Here is a 14,441-nt window from a genome sequence, read left to right on the forward strand (position 1 = left end):
CTTGGTCTCTCAGCCTGGTTGCCTCTGTCCTTCAAAAGAGTTGATAAAACGTACTGCAACTTCACAGATTTTAAAGAATTCAGCTATCTCCCTCCCACTTGCAACTGTGAGCAAGTCCTGCCTCCTGATAATCCTAGACCAAGGATGATTCTGAATTACAACTTTGTGGGTTTTTTTTCTGCTTTCCTGATTTCTTAGGATTCCTGGCACACAGACTGGGCAGGTACTGGTAGGTCATATAGTATAAATTTGCCTACCTCCTTGAAAATCTATAGTAATCAAAGACTTCCCTGTTCTTCAGATTTGAAAGGAAGTTTCTTTCTCCCCGTAAGGCTGAAAAATGGCTGTACATGGCCATGATGCCTTGTATATCCTGATAGTACAGCAATAAACTATCTGTCTTTTTTCCTTAGGGTCAAGCAATACATGATAGCTATCCTTCCTAATGGTTTCCAACTTCAAAGCCCCATCACAGTTTCACATCTTGTGAGATTCTCTCCCTACTCCCCTCCTCTCTCTTATTAATGTTCACTAGAGGGTAATTTTTGTGAGCTTCTTTCTAGGAACAGACTTCCTTTTGTAATTTTGAACAAATGTTTCTAAAATTTGAAGACAAAAGAACACTTTCAAACTTCTCTAATGGAGATTATCATTATCCTGATAAGAAACCCAAATAAGGGTGCTACAAAAATAAAAGATTTTATTAACATGTGTTAGTTATACATATTAATTTAACTCAGTGTTATATTTCAATACACACTTGTAGCAGACACAATCAAAAGCAGCCTCCTTTTCACCACTCTGCTCAATTCTTTCTCAGCCTCTAATAATCATTATTTTACACTCCAACAAGTGCTCTTCTCTGTCTACTCCCCTTTGAGCTGGGATTATAAGAAGTAACAGAGAGGCCTAGCTTGTTATGTAGCTACTAGTACCTGAACTCAAATCTTCATGATTGAACAAGCGCTCTTAGCCTTGAGCTATCTCTCCATCCTCCCCAATCTAAGATACTTTAAGGATGACAATACTGATATTAAGTGTGGTAGTGGTGGTGCATGCCTTTAATTTCAGCACTAGGGAGGCTGAGGCAGGCCAATTCTTGTGCGTTCAAGGCTATCCTGTTCTACATAGTTAATTTAAGGACAGCCAAGGAAGTTATATTGTATAATCCTGTCTTGAAAAAGAAAAAAGTAAAATAAAAAAGTAAAATAAAATACAAACAAAAACCTTGACTTTAAAAAACCTCAAATTAAGATCTGCAAATGAGAAAAGGAACTAGGTAATATATGAATTCCTTGGATGAGGGAGCTGTTGATAGTACATTAAAGAAATAGAGTAGGTGGAATTGAAAGGAAGTACCCAAAAGAATGAGGGAGAATTCATCTGTCTACATTGCCCCTCCCCCAGTCTCAAAAGCCCTTTGTGATGTGGAGACCTAGCTTTGTGATGTGGAGTCCCAAGTTCTGTGAGGAAGTGGGCATGGGTTATCCTTCACTCCTCAGAGAGAGCCCAATCAGTTCGGATGGAGAATCTTCCCTCTCTTCTGGAAAGCATATACGCTGCATGGCTGAGCCTCAGCTCCACAATGGACACAATGGGCATAATATTTGCCATTGTATGTGGACTGGGGCTCTACCTTCTGTTACTCCCCTTCATTGATAGTCATCTCTCTTTATCACTACCCAATATAAAGTTCACCAGGAAGGTAAGAAACTCTCAATCTAACAAGTACTCTCTCTCTCTCTCTCTCTCTCCCTCCCTCCCTCCCTCCCTTCGTGTCTCCCTCTCTCTCCCTCTTTCTCTTCCTTCCCCCACTCCATCCTTCCCTTCTCTGTGTCTTTCTTGATTTTTAAATTAGCATACAAATTATTGGGTTTAATGATGGGCTCTTCAAACATTTTTGTTGATTGCTGTCTTCCATTCCCCTCTCCGCCCTCATCTCCCTCCCGACCTTGTGTTTCTTTACTACCCACAAGCCACTTTTTGGCTTTCATGTGACATGGGTCCTTTTGCCAGTCTCTCCTGCCTCAACCCCACATTTTACTACAAATTTCCACTTTTCCAAATCAAGTAGAGAAATGGCTGGGAAAGGAACAGAAATCTATCATCCTGGGAACTGGTGAAGCAGAGTTGAGAGTAGTCACCAGGGCATCTATCTGGAGCTTACAGTATAGTATGTCTGTGAGGTATGCTGGTGTGCCAGGGTGAACTTGAATGCCATGGTTTCACAGATATGATCTGCATTCTTCATATAAATCGAGGGCTTTTATATCAAGGATAATACAAGCTTTAAGTACTGGTTCATATGTTCTCTTCTCCTGTACAATCCTTTCCTCTGTGATGGTGTGCTGTGCTGAGTCTCAAAAGGTATTAGACCAGAGGCCTGAGTGACTTTTGGCTTCAAACAGTGGAATTCAACCTGTCAACTATGAAGCAGCTACAGAGATTTGACTCTTGAGCAGAAGAACAGTTACTGTAGAAATCTAAGGTTGGTCTCACAGTGCATAGGCCTGTGCATCTATCAGGAGACCAGGGAAGAATGTAAGATGTTCTCCTCTATAACCCTCTCCTTAGTTTTGTTACACAGAGAGCTTGAAAGCCATTTCTATGGAAGGCAGTGACAGGAAAGGGTGCCTGGAATTTGGTGTCTTCTAGCCAAGCTCCAAGTTCAGCTCCTCAACTATGTCTGCCTCCCATAACACTAGGGTTACAAGCACATGTGCAACTATGTGGCTTTTTACATGAGTGATGGGGACATGAACCTAGGTTCTCACACAGCAATGTTCTTACCCACTAGGCCATCTCCACATCTCCCTTATTATATTTCTTAAAGAAAACTGGTTGACAAAAGTGCTCAGTAGGTAAGTGCTTGTTTTGCAAGCATGAAGACCTGGGTTTATATACTCGGCACTCAATTAGAAGAAAGTTGGGCATAGTGACGTGTGCCTATAGTCTTAGTGCTAAGGAAACAAAGACAGAAGAATCCATGAAGTTTCCTGGACAACCAGTCTAATTGCATCAGTAAGTTCCAGGTTTAGTAAGAGATTCTGTCATTAAAAATTAAAGTGACAGGAAGAATACTGACACATATCTCTGGTCTCCCATATTCACACACACTTGAATACATATGAGAGAGAGGAGAGAGATAGAGATAGATAGATAGAGAGAGAACAAATGTTTGCACTTTTTCACTCACTTTAAAAATGTGAAGTTAAATCAACAAAAACAGAACAGAACCACCAACCAAGTTTGGTGGCTGTGAGCCCATATTTCTATATGATGGCTGCCAGGCACTGAAGCCATAGAGGCCCACCCGAGGTCAAGTAGCTTGGCAGACAAGTTGTCTCTGCCTAACAAAAGTCAAGAAGTTTGTTGCTCCTTTCTTTGTAATTTGGAGGATACCTTATAGAGATACTAATTCAAGCCTACATGACAGCTAGCACACTCAGCAGACAGGTAGTTGTAGACTTGACAAAAGGCCAATCGCCTGGTTACTTAGGAGACAGAATGCTGATGTATTTTCCCACCTAGTTTATGTATTGGTATAAAAGATGTTTGGAGAAGAAACATGGGGAGATCTTCAGGAGAGATCTTCAGGAGGAAGAAGCCTGAGATGCCCTCTTCCTTAATAATGGTGTAAGCTGTGTCTTTGGCCTGGAAAGATATCTTAGCATTTAAGAACACTTGCTGTTCTTCCAGAGGAAACAAGTTCGCTTCCCAGAATGCATAGCTCACAACCACCTATACTCTAGTCCCAGAAGATCCAATACACTAAAACACTATTCTGGTCTATGCTAGTGGCTAGACACACAACACAAACACACACCCCACACATTCCACACAACCAAACACACATATACCACAAGACAACCACACACACAACACCAAACAACCACACACACAACACCAAACAACCACACACACAATACAACACAACCACACACACAACACCAAACAACCACACACACAATACAACACAACCACACACACCACACCAACAACCACACACACACACACACATCACAACACAACCGCACACACACATATAGAAAATAACATTAATCCTGTATCAAATTTAAAAATTCTTGAATATCTGCAGCTTCTCTAGAGGATAATGAGAACATCTATCTATCTATCTATCTATCTATTCTATCTATCTATCTATCTATCTGTCTGTCTGTCTGTCTGTCTGTCTATCTATCTATCTATCTATCTATCTATCTATCTATCTATCTATCTATCTATCATCTCTTTCTCTCTCAGCCTCAAATGCAGATGACCTGGCAGAGTCAGTACAGGAAAAAGTTTGGGACTCATTCTAGGAAAGATCCCAAAGGTAAGTCAGTTTCTGCCATTAACTTGCCTGTGAGAAGCTAGTACTATGTTTCTAAGGTGAGTTGCAGAGGCCTAAGAGGGAGGTTCCTGGGAAGGAAATAAGAATACGCTACTCAGGCTCTTGTGTTAGAAGAAAGCTGTGATGAGCCAGCTAACAGGTGTTCCTAACAGGGAGGTCACTGGACTATTAAGAGCAACATTACCAGGATTTGGAGACAGGACCTTGAGTAAAACTGATTATTTTCTGAGGTGACCCCATCCTTTCTCCCAGAGGTCAGTCAGAGGATCACGGGGAGGGTGACAACTATGGGACCTGCTTATGAATGATTAAGTGTTGTCCATCCATCTACCTTGAGAATGATATTGATCATGGATTACATGACCTTGGATGTTAATGAGCAGGCTCTAGAGTCTAATCTCAAAATCTTTTCTAATATGACACACACAAATTTAGCTTACAATAAAAACCTCATGCCTTACCTTACACCACCATAACCCAGTCTCCTAATTTCCTGCTTAGAGAGAAAGCCTTAAAAAGCTGAAAGGAAACTTTGAAACTAGTGTGTTCTTCCCAGGATGAAAAAATAGTGCCAACAGTTTCAAGTTGCCTTCTCTGCTGTCCTAGGCACTGTGGTGTTCAGAGAAGTATCTGTAGCCAACTAGAAAATTTCTGTCTAGTTTTTACTAGTAGGAAAGCATAATTGAGAGAACAAAGAAAACTTATTCCATGTAAAGAATTAGGGACCTATTCTTGGAAAGATCTCCAAAGATCAAAACAGTTCCCTGGAAAAAGCTCAGATAAAGTTACAAGGGGCAAATCTTTTGAAGTCAGAAAGGAATCCAGTGAAGAGCTTGAAGAAAGGCCCCAGAATTGACTCCACAAAACACATAAACAATAAGCTAGAAGGCACCCTGAAAGCTCATGTGGGCTCAAAGTCAGAGCAAATCAAAAAATGTCTGATCCCTCTGAGTGTGCATCAATCCTGCTTTTATATGAATGGTGGATTTTTCATGTCTGGCATTCAAATGGAAACTAAAGATTCAGCATCCTCTATGAGATCAGACAACTCTATCAGCTCTTCACAGAAGCTTGCCTTTCTTGATCCAGCACTCACCAGGCCCTGGAGGAATGCATTGTATAGTTTCAGGTGAAGCACAGGTGGGGTGAACCCCTCAAGATGCTCAAGCCCCCAAAACAATCTCCTTAAGATGAAAAAAGGTGAGTCCTTGCCCATTGACTCTGTGACTTGCTGCCCTCAACCACCTCTGTATCTGGGAGCAGTTCAGCCATTGAGGGAGTCAGGTTACTAAGAAAACCATGCCAGACATGTTTGAGAGAGGTGGTAATTTAGGATTCTTCTCCATCACTAGGGAGTCTTCTCCTTGTGTCTTCTCTTTCTGTAAGGATATCGAGAGAGCCCTGAGAACATTGCCATCTGGTGCTGACCATGAGCCTTCACAAACCCTGCCAACCCAATCAGAGATGAAGCCTTCTTCTGAAACTCTCCAATGGAAATTCACAAACACACCATCTCTGAGTGGGACTGTCTTAGAGCAAGAGAGAGAGACCCAAGAAGTCCTTTTACTGACCAGGAGGACCAGTGTCCAAAACCCAGGGGCACACAGTCACCAGGCAAAAACTGTTAGTGAGTTTCCACAAAGTGTGGAGAAAGAATCAGCCAGCCAGCCACAAGGCTATACCACTGCTGTGCTCCTTCCAGAGCATCCCAGGAGCACACTGCTTCCTGCAGACACTTGACTTCCCAGGAGTTAAGAGACATTGTGATGGCAGGAGGGGACAAGAGCCTGGTTCAGTGCAGCAGAAGCCCAGTACTCCAAAGCATCAAGTCTCACCAAAGAGCCAAATCCAAGTGTTGGCACCTGTCCCGCGCTTCCTCTCGCCTGCAAGAACCACGCGGGACACAGGATCCTTCTGCAGAAAAGCTTTATGTCTCTTGGGAGCTAGAGCATAAGCCACATGGCGGAGACCCAGATAAGATGGAACCCATCCCTTATATAGGAAACAGACCCTGCTTTGGACGTGTCACTCTTGGATTGGTCAATTGTCCATAATCCCAGGTGAATGCCTCGGGAGTAGGCGGGGACAGTAGTGGAAAAATACCAACATGTGTGAGCTTTCTAGCTCACCTGGCGGTGCAGCACCATCTAAGGTGGAGAGTGTGGTTGCGGCCTTCTACATCTCCCCCTAATTTTACTTCTTTGCAGAAAGGCAACTCCCTAGGAAGGTAAAGATAGAGGTCGCACTTCCCAAAATGAAAACATTAAAATGGGCTTACACGGAATCTGTCCCTAGGCTCATGACACCTGGAACCTATCCGGCCTGCCCTCTGCCAATTTTCTGGGAAAGGGAACATACGGCAGGAAACCCTTATGCAGAGCGACTTATCTCTCAGAGAGGGCCATTCTCTGTGCGATGCTTTTCAGCTCCACAACCTTCAGGGCTAGCTAAGCCAAGCACTCCACCCTGTGCAATGGACCACAGTCCTAGGGGTGCAGGAGCTGGTTGGCTTAAACCTTACTGCTTTAACATAGATAACCACATATCAGAAGAGGCTCCCTGTTCCAGGGCAGCCAGCGCTGTGCAAAAACCACTTTGTCCCTATGGCTTTGGGATTTGAGTCAGCAGACCATCCAGAGGAGAAACACTATTCCATAGCGTAGGACCGTTCCAAAACATTCCAACCCCACCCATTCTTTGAAGTAGGGGATGAAGGACACAATCCAGGACTGGAATCCTTTGGCCAGGCTTATGTCCACTCGCATGGAGTTGATTGTCACGATGGACCATCTCAAGGAGGACAGCAAATCATCAAAATTCTCCTGCAAGATACAAAGACAATTCTCGGAACAAGTTAGCCACTTTTATAAAGTTCTCATATGGTACACTGGTCACACATAAGGCTGGAGTTTTCCATTCACAGCCCAATTGGGCAAGCTGCCATAAGCTATCCACCTGTTCTTTATTCTATCTCTAATAGATGTATCTATGGTAGCCTGTTGATCCAGGGCTGTAGCCACTGTGGTAGATAACTGATTGAGGGTCTCTGTTTTTCATGGTATAGGCCGTGCTGTCCCAGTGGCGCCTAAGAAAAACCCAGGCCCTGTTTGTTGATATTAGATTTAAGATTTATTGGCTCCCGTATTTCTTGCTGGTACAGTGGCCTCGGGCTCCAGAGCCCGCCCGCCATCCAAGGGCTGTGCGCGGCCCTGGGCCTGTTTGCTGTGAGGCTCCGCCTGTCCCGGGCCAGGAAGTGGTGGCTCCACCCCCAGGCGCCCCTGCCTTTCCCGCGGGGCTAGCCTAGTTCTCTGAGGCTGTGTTGGTGGCGGAGTGTGGCGGGAGCCGACACCCAGACTGAGGCGGCACAGGCAGCAACATCTCAAGGTCCGCGCCAGAGCCTGCGGCTCAAGGGGCCGATGGAAGAGGCGGCGAACAGGGCCGCTTTCCTACTAGCCAACTCTCAACACCTGTGCCACAGCAAAAGCGGCTGTAAACTCTCACAGATCCAGCCAACTACCCAATCACCCCAAAATTCAAGGGCCCTTCGCATCCATCTCCCTGCGGAACCTGAAACACCAGACAAGCCAAGCGTATACACAGCAATCTTTCAGGAGGACTTGAGTTCTTAAAATGTTAAGCTGTTCTTAAAAACTTAAGTCGCACTATGTAGATGTAATACGGTACTGCCTGTTTACTGCGTCTAAACCTTAATTGCGCTTTTATTATGATAAATACGACCAGCCCTGTCTGAAGTCAGCATAGTTTAGCGTAGCCAAATGGAACCAAGCCATTTTAGCCTCAGAGACCCTCACAGTTTTAGGTACATTGCAAGGTACAATTAGGTACAATTCTGGCCTGGCAGCTTGTGGCACCGCTCTCATTCTCGGTACGTGACACCCCTCCAGGCCAGGTACCAACTGAACCGCACCAATTGAGCCGGTGCAATGTGCTCCCCACCATAGCCACAGAGCAAAGCTCCGTTCCAGCCGCCCTCCAGCCCCAGCTGCACCCACTCCGCGCCCAAACCGGTGCATGGAGCAAAGCTGAACTCAGAGAAGCAGGCTTGAAGGGACCTCATTTAATCTTTTAGGGAATTTGGGCGTCGTTTAGTCTCTTTGGATGCTTCCTGCTGTTATTGGGCCGCTGCATTTTAGGGGTATACACTACAACATTTCAGGAGGTCTCGGTGATTCAAACCACATAAATCCCAAGTACACCCTTAGGCTCTCCTTTTCTGTGGAGACGAAAACAGAACCTCTTTCCCAAAACATCATATCCTTAGCAGTTTCTAAGTTTAAATATCTTTCTCCTATCCAGTACACAACAGACAACACATATAACATAACATAAAGCTTTTGACCTTGTAAATCAGCCTTCTCCCCCATTTTTACTTTTTTAAAATCACTGGGGGGTCCTTTTTAACTTATCTGAGTGCGCGCGCACAACCTCCCACTGCTGCTCAGTTTCTGATATGCTCTCTGGACTTTAGAGCGTACCTCTCTAAGCACGCATGCCTGCAGTTCTGAATCCTCCTTGTGTCCAAGGGGTCTCCGGTGGTGCAAAGTTCTTCTTTTTCTTCCCGGGTATGGCACCAGATGTCCCGCGCTTCCTCTCGCCTGCAAGAACCACGCGGGACACAGGATCCTTCTGCAGAAAAGCTTTATGTCTCTTGGGAGCTAGAGCATAAGCCACATGGCGGAGACCCAGATAAGATGGAACTCATCCCTTATATAGGAAACAGACCCTGCTTTGGACGTGTCACTCTTGGATTGGTCAATTGTCCATAATCCCAGGTGAATGCCTCGGGAGTAGGCGGGGACAGTAGTGGAAAAATACCAACACGTGTGAGCTTTCTAGCTCACCTGGCGGTGCAGCACCATCTAAGGTGGAGAGTGTGGTTGCGGCCTTCTACAGGCACCTACTTACCAAGGTGAGGAAACTAAGAGAAAGAGTAAAGAAAAGCATGAAAAAGGGTCCATGCACAACAGTCTCAAGAAGAATACAAATTTAGAAGAAAACACTACCACACCCTTACAAAAGCCACACAGCTTCCTCCAGAAAGCTCCTTCCAACAACCTGTTAGCTGCTTTCTTCAATGGATTCACCCTACACAAGCAATCAAAGGATAGGAATCTCCTCTTAAGATAAGTAAGCCGACAACAGCTATTGCCCAGAGTCAATGAAAGCCAGTGAAAATGAAACCTCCTATGGACAGCAACGTTGCTGAAGCCCTGGAATTTATGACAGCCGTTGAACAGCTGTGAGAAAAGAACATGATGCAGCAATGTAAATTCTGTGCTTCTAAACTCAAACAGCACAGGGATCTCCTCTACCCCCTACCCTTCAGTCTTCCTATTGTCATAGGCCAGTCTTTTACTCAGAGAAAAGTGTAGCACGCAGCCACCCACCCAATTTCTACTGCAAAGGTTTTCTACAAAGGAGAGGTACATCCAAGACCAACAATCTCAGAAAAATGTACAATTTAATAAGGAAGCACAGACCCCTCATCATCCCAGCCTCTTGCCCCTGAACACAACTTTGAATCTAGTACATTTCTCCCAGCATGGAGCAATAGTGCCAATGGTTTCAAGTTGCCATCTCTGCTGTTCTAGGCACTGTTAGGAGATGTATCTGTAGTCAACTAGAAAATTCCTCTCTAGTTTTTACTAGTAGGAAAGCATAATCGAGAGAACAGAAAACTTATTCCATGTAAAGAATTTGGGACCTATTCTAGGAAAGATCTCCAAAGATTCAAACAGGTACTTGGAAAAAATCTCCAGTAAAGTTACAAGGGACAAATCTTTTGGAGTCAGAAAGTAATTCAGTGTGAGCTTGAAGAGAGGCTCCAGAACTGACTCCACAAAACACAAAAACAAAAATCTAGGAGGCACCCTGAAAGCTCATGTGGGCTCAAAGTCAGAGCAAATCAATTGACATCTGATCTCTCTGAGTGTGCGATGATCCTGGACTGTTATAAGCGATGGTCTTTCCATGTCTGCCATCCAAGTGGAAACTAAAGATTTAGCATCCTCTAAGAGATCACAAAACTCCATCAGCTCATCACAGAAGCTTGCCTTTCTTGATCCAGCACTCACCAGGCCCTGGAGGAACATATTGTACAGTTTCAGGTGAAGCACAGGTGGGGCGAACGCCTCAAGATGCTCAAGCCCATAAATAAAAATCTCTTTAAGATGAAAAAAGTTGAGTCCTTGCCCATTGCACTGTGTGACTCGCCGCCCTCAACGACCTCTCTGTCTGGGAGCTGTTGAGGTAATCACGTTCCTCAGAAAACCATGCCAGGCATATTTGAGGGAGGTGGTAATTGAGTATTCTTCTCCATTACTAGGAAGTCTTCCTTGTCTCCTCTCCTTCCTGTAAGGATATTGAGAGAACTCCAAGGATATTTTCATCTAATGCTGACCATGAGCCTTCACAGGCCCTACCAATCCAATCAGAGAGGAAGCCTCCTTCTGAAACTCTCTAACAGAATTTCACGGACACACCACCTCAGAGTGGGATTGTCTTAGAACAAGAGAGAGAGAGAGACCAAAGAAGTACTTTTACTGCCCATAATGACCAGTGTACAAACCCAGAGGCATACAGTCACCAGGCAAAAACTGTTAGTGAGTTTCCACAAAGTGTGGAGAAAAAATCAGCCAACCACCCACAAGGCTATACCACTGCTGTGCTCCTTCCAGAGCATCCCAGGAGCACACTGCTTCCTGCAGACACTTTGGTATAGGAGGTTCCTCTATCTCTGTGTTGCTTTGATTGGTTAATTAAAAAACAACTGCTTGGCCTGATAGGTCAGAACATAAGTAGGTCGGGTAGACTAAACTGAATTCTGGGAGGAAGGAAGGAAGGAGAGAAACCTTCCTGCCATGAAACTGCCAGGTCAGACATGTTAAACCTTTCATGATAAGGAACAAGCTTGTTGTGACATATAGATTATTAGAAATGGGTTGAATCAAGATGTGAGAGTTATCCAGTAAGAGGCTAGAACTAATGGGCCAAGCAGTGTTTAAATGAACACAGTTTCCTTGTAATTATTTTGGGGTATATGCTAGTCAGGTGGCTGGCAGCCAGGTGGCGGGCACCGGCCCACCACTCCTTTTTCTATACATTGGCCCTCCAATGTGGTAACTAACTCCACATAAAACCTAAGAGGTCTTAAAAAGGAATTCTAGACACAAATATAGAGTTTAAACTTTTTGCTGTTTGTGGGTTGCTTGCTGCAGAGAGAATTTCCTGTCTCAGCAGTCTTATAAACAATAAGCCATTTCATTTTAAAGTGAAGCTTCCTGGGCCCTGCTGCTGGTGCAAACTCACGGCTATAGAGCATTGGTGGGCCCACTTGGGGTCGGGAATAACGTAGCTGAGACCATGCCCATGGCTCAGCTCTTCCTGCCTGGGTAGGCATTGGGATCAGGTCAAATAGAAAGTGGTGGTTTTGAAATATCAGTTTCTGGGCTGTGCTGCCATCATTATCTCTGTCTGGCTCATGCGGGAGACAGAGCATTTGAATGGGGTTTTGGAGTAAAGTGCTATGATTTGTTTGATGGCAACTAGACTCACTATGTGCCTAAAAGGGGGACATTGCATGCTTCAGCTCAGAGGCACAAGCAGCTCCGCCATACTAGTGGTGCAATGTGCAAGACTCAAAGGTCTAAGTGGCTATGCCATGTTGGACTGGATGGAGCAAGCCCGCAGTACCTGTTTTTGACCTAGGAATGTCACAGCTTAGATTCTTAAGCACTTAGTGATTTAAAAGCACAAAGCAAAAATGTTCCTCGACAGCAAAGAGTCAGACAATGCAATAGGACAGATTCAGACATAAAAGACCTTGAAATGGGTTATAGTGTTAGATAGACATACGTCGACTTGGGAGAGAGAAGAAAAAGAATAGTGAGAATAAAGTTAATGCTTTAAAAAAGGGTAAAGTATTTAAAAAGACAGTACAAATAGTTATAGATTAAAAGAAGAAAAAAGTCATGTAAAAATGAAAAATTCACAGAGTTTGGAATCTGTATATTATTGTATTTTCTTTCAATTTTTTGACTGTGAATGAGCTAAATACAGAGAGACATTTCATTATGTGATCTGCTAAGCTAATTCAAAATGTGTATTATAAAGCTATCTTGACTTCAGAATTTGGATCTAAAGATATGATGCTATGGAAAAGAGGTTCTTCTTTTGTTTTCACAGAGGATGAGACCCTGTGGATTGCTTCTATCCCAATATGGTATGATAGACCAAGCCCTCCTGAAAAAGTTGCAATGAACACCCTCAAAAACTTACTTTGCTGCTGACTGAAATGTACAGGATACACCATGAAAGACCTGAATAACAGCGCCCCATAGAGCAGGAAGAAGTTTGGAGAGAAATAAATATGTCCATATTCCCAGATATTGCTTATAAATGTTCTTTTACATTAAAAAGGGAATATGATATAGATATTAATAATTTGCGCTGGTATGGATTTTAAGGTCAATTTTATTATATGTATATGTATTTCTAATATTGATTAAGGTATTAAAATGTAATGTATAATTAGGAAATATAGATTGTTAATGGATAATCAGCAATAATAGTCAAGCTTGTAGTTATGTTAGTTACATTTTCTAGATATATAGAGTTATATTTCAGTTAAATAGACATTCTTCATATCTTTCAATGACTACAGAACAAAACATTTTAAATGTTTTAATAACTTATGGCTTTTCATGACAATAAGACACGTCAGCTTCTAGAAGCAACAAGCTACTACAATAGGAAGGGTTAGGGTTAGGGTATAGGGTTTAGGGTTAGGGTTAGGGTTTACGTGTTTAGGTGATAGGGGCTTAGGGGTTGGGGGTTAGGGTTTTTAGAGTTAGGGTTTAGGGTTAGGGTTATTAGAGTTAGGGTTTAGGGATTATGGTTAGGGTTATTAGCATTAGGGTTAAGTGGTTAGAGTTAGGGTTAGTGATTAAGGTTAGAAAATGTGAGGCTGTGGATTCATTCTGAGTTAAGAAAAATCAGTTTTCATCAAGGAAGACCACCTGAGAAATCTCCAGTAGGAACATCCAGAAGGCCTGGATGTCTGAGTTCTTCATCCAGAACAGATTCAAGACTGCTGCCTGAGTCAAGACTCACAGGATACTTCAGTCAGGACTTTTTTATAATTTTAATTTTTTTGCATCCCCATAAGATTATTAGTGCCCCCAACCAGCCAGAAGTAGCCTGGAAAACTATGCCCAAATTCCCAAAAAAATGGACTTTGGATGTTCTTGCTTTCTTAAAATATAAAGAGTGGAAAACTCCTTGGGTCATGGTGTGTCTAACTCTCTGACCTTCACAAGGTGAAAACAGACTCACATTTTTGGGCTTTCACAATGATACCATTTTCCTCATAGCTTTAAGTGTCCAGTACACTTTCCCTTCACAACTATATGTATGGCCTTACTTATAGTCAGGATAGCACTTTCTTCATAGCCCTAAGTATCAGGATACTTTTCCTCCACAGCTTTAGCTATAGCCAGACTTCTCAACAGTCAGGATTCCTTTCTCCTTATAGCTGTATATAGTATACAGTATCCAGTATACTTTCCTTTCACAGCTGTAGGTATGTCCTGACATGACAGTCAGGATACCTTTCTATTCAGAGCTGTAGGTATGCAGGATACCTTTCCTCCACAGCTTTAGGTATAGCCCAACTTAACAACAGTCAGCATAGCTTTCCTATCAGCTGTAGATATTCAAGATTGCAGTCAGAGACTGCTTGTTTGTTCCTGGCTGCCTAGACCCAACTAATCACACAGAAAGAATATTAATTACAACACTGTTTGTCCTATTAGCTCAGGATTCTTATTAACTAACTCCTCCATCTTAAGTGAACCCATTTCTATTAACCTGCATATTGCTACAAGGTTGTGGCTAACCTGTTAAAGTTGTGTTCTGGTGTCTTTCTACTTCAGCAGCTACATGGCATCTCTTTGACTCCACCTACTCTATATATCTCCTTCAGCCTGACTATATTTTGTCCTGCTGTAGGCTGAAAGAATTTCTTTATTAACCAATAGTAATAAAACTATTTCACAGCATACAGGGG

At 43.2% G+C, this 14,441-nt stretch overlaps 1 long non-coding RNA gene across 1 annotated transcript; it reads left to right on the forward strand.

Annotated features, from left to right (window-relative positions):
• The first annotated feature begins 1,469 nt into the window (after positions 1-1,469).
• On the forward strand, positions 1,470-12,760 carry LOC148118623 (uncharacterized). The gene is made up of 3 exons (XR_015736006.1): positions 1,470-1,705; positions 4,264-4,336; positions 12,560-12,760. It is a non-coding gene; the product is annotated as an uncharacterized LOC148118623 (long non-coding RNA).
• The last annotated feature ends 1,681 nt before the right edge of the window (positions 12,761-14,441 follow it).

This window comes from Myodes glareolus, chromosome 22, assembly GCF_982192425.1.
Source record: "Myodes glareolus chromosome 22, mMyoGla1.1, whole genome shotgun sequence".
NCBI lineage: Eukaryota > Metazoa > Chordata > Mammalia > Rodentia > Cricetidae > Myodes > Myodes glareolus.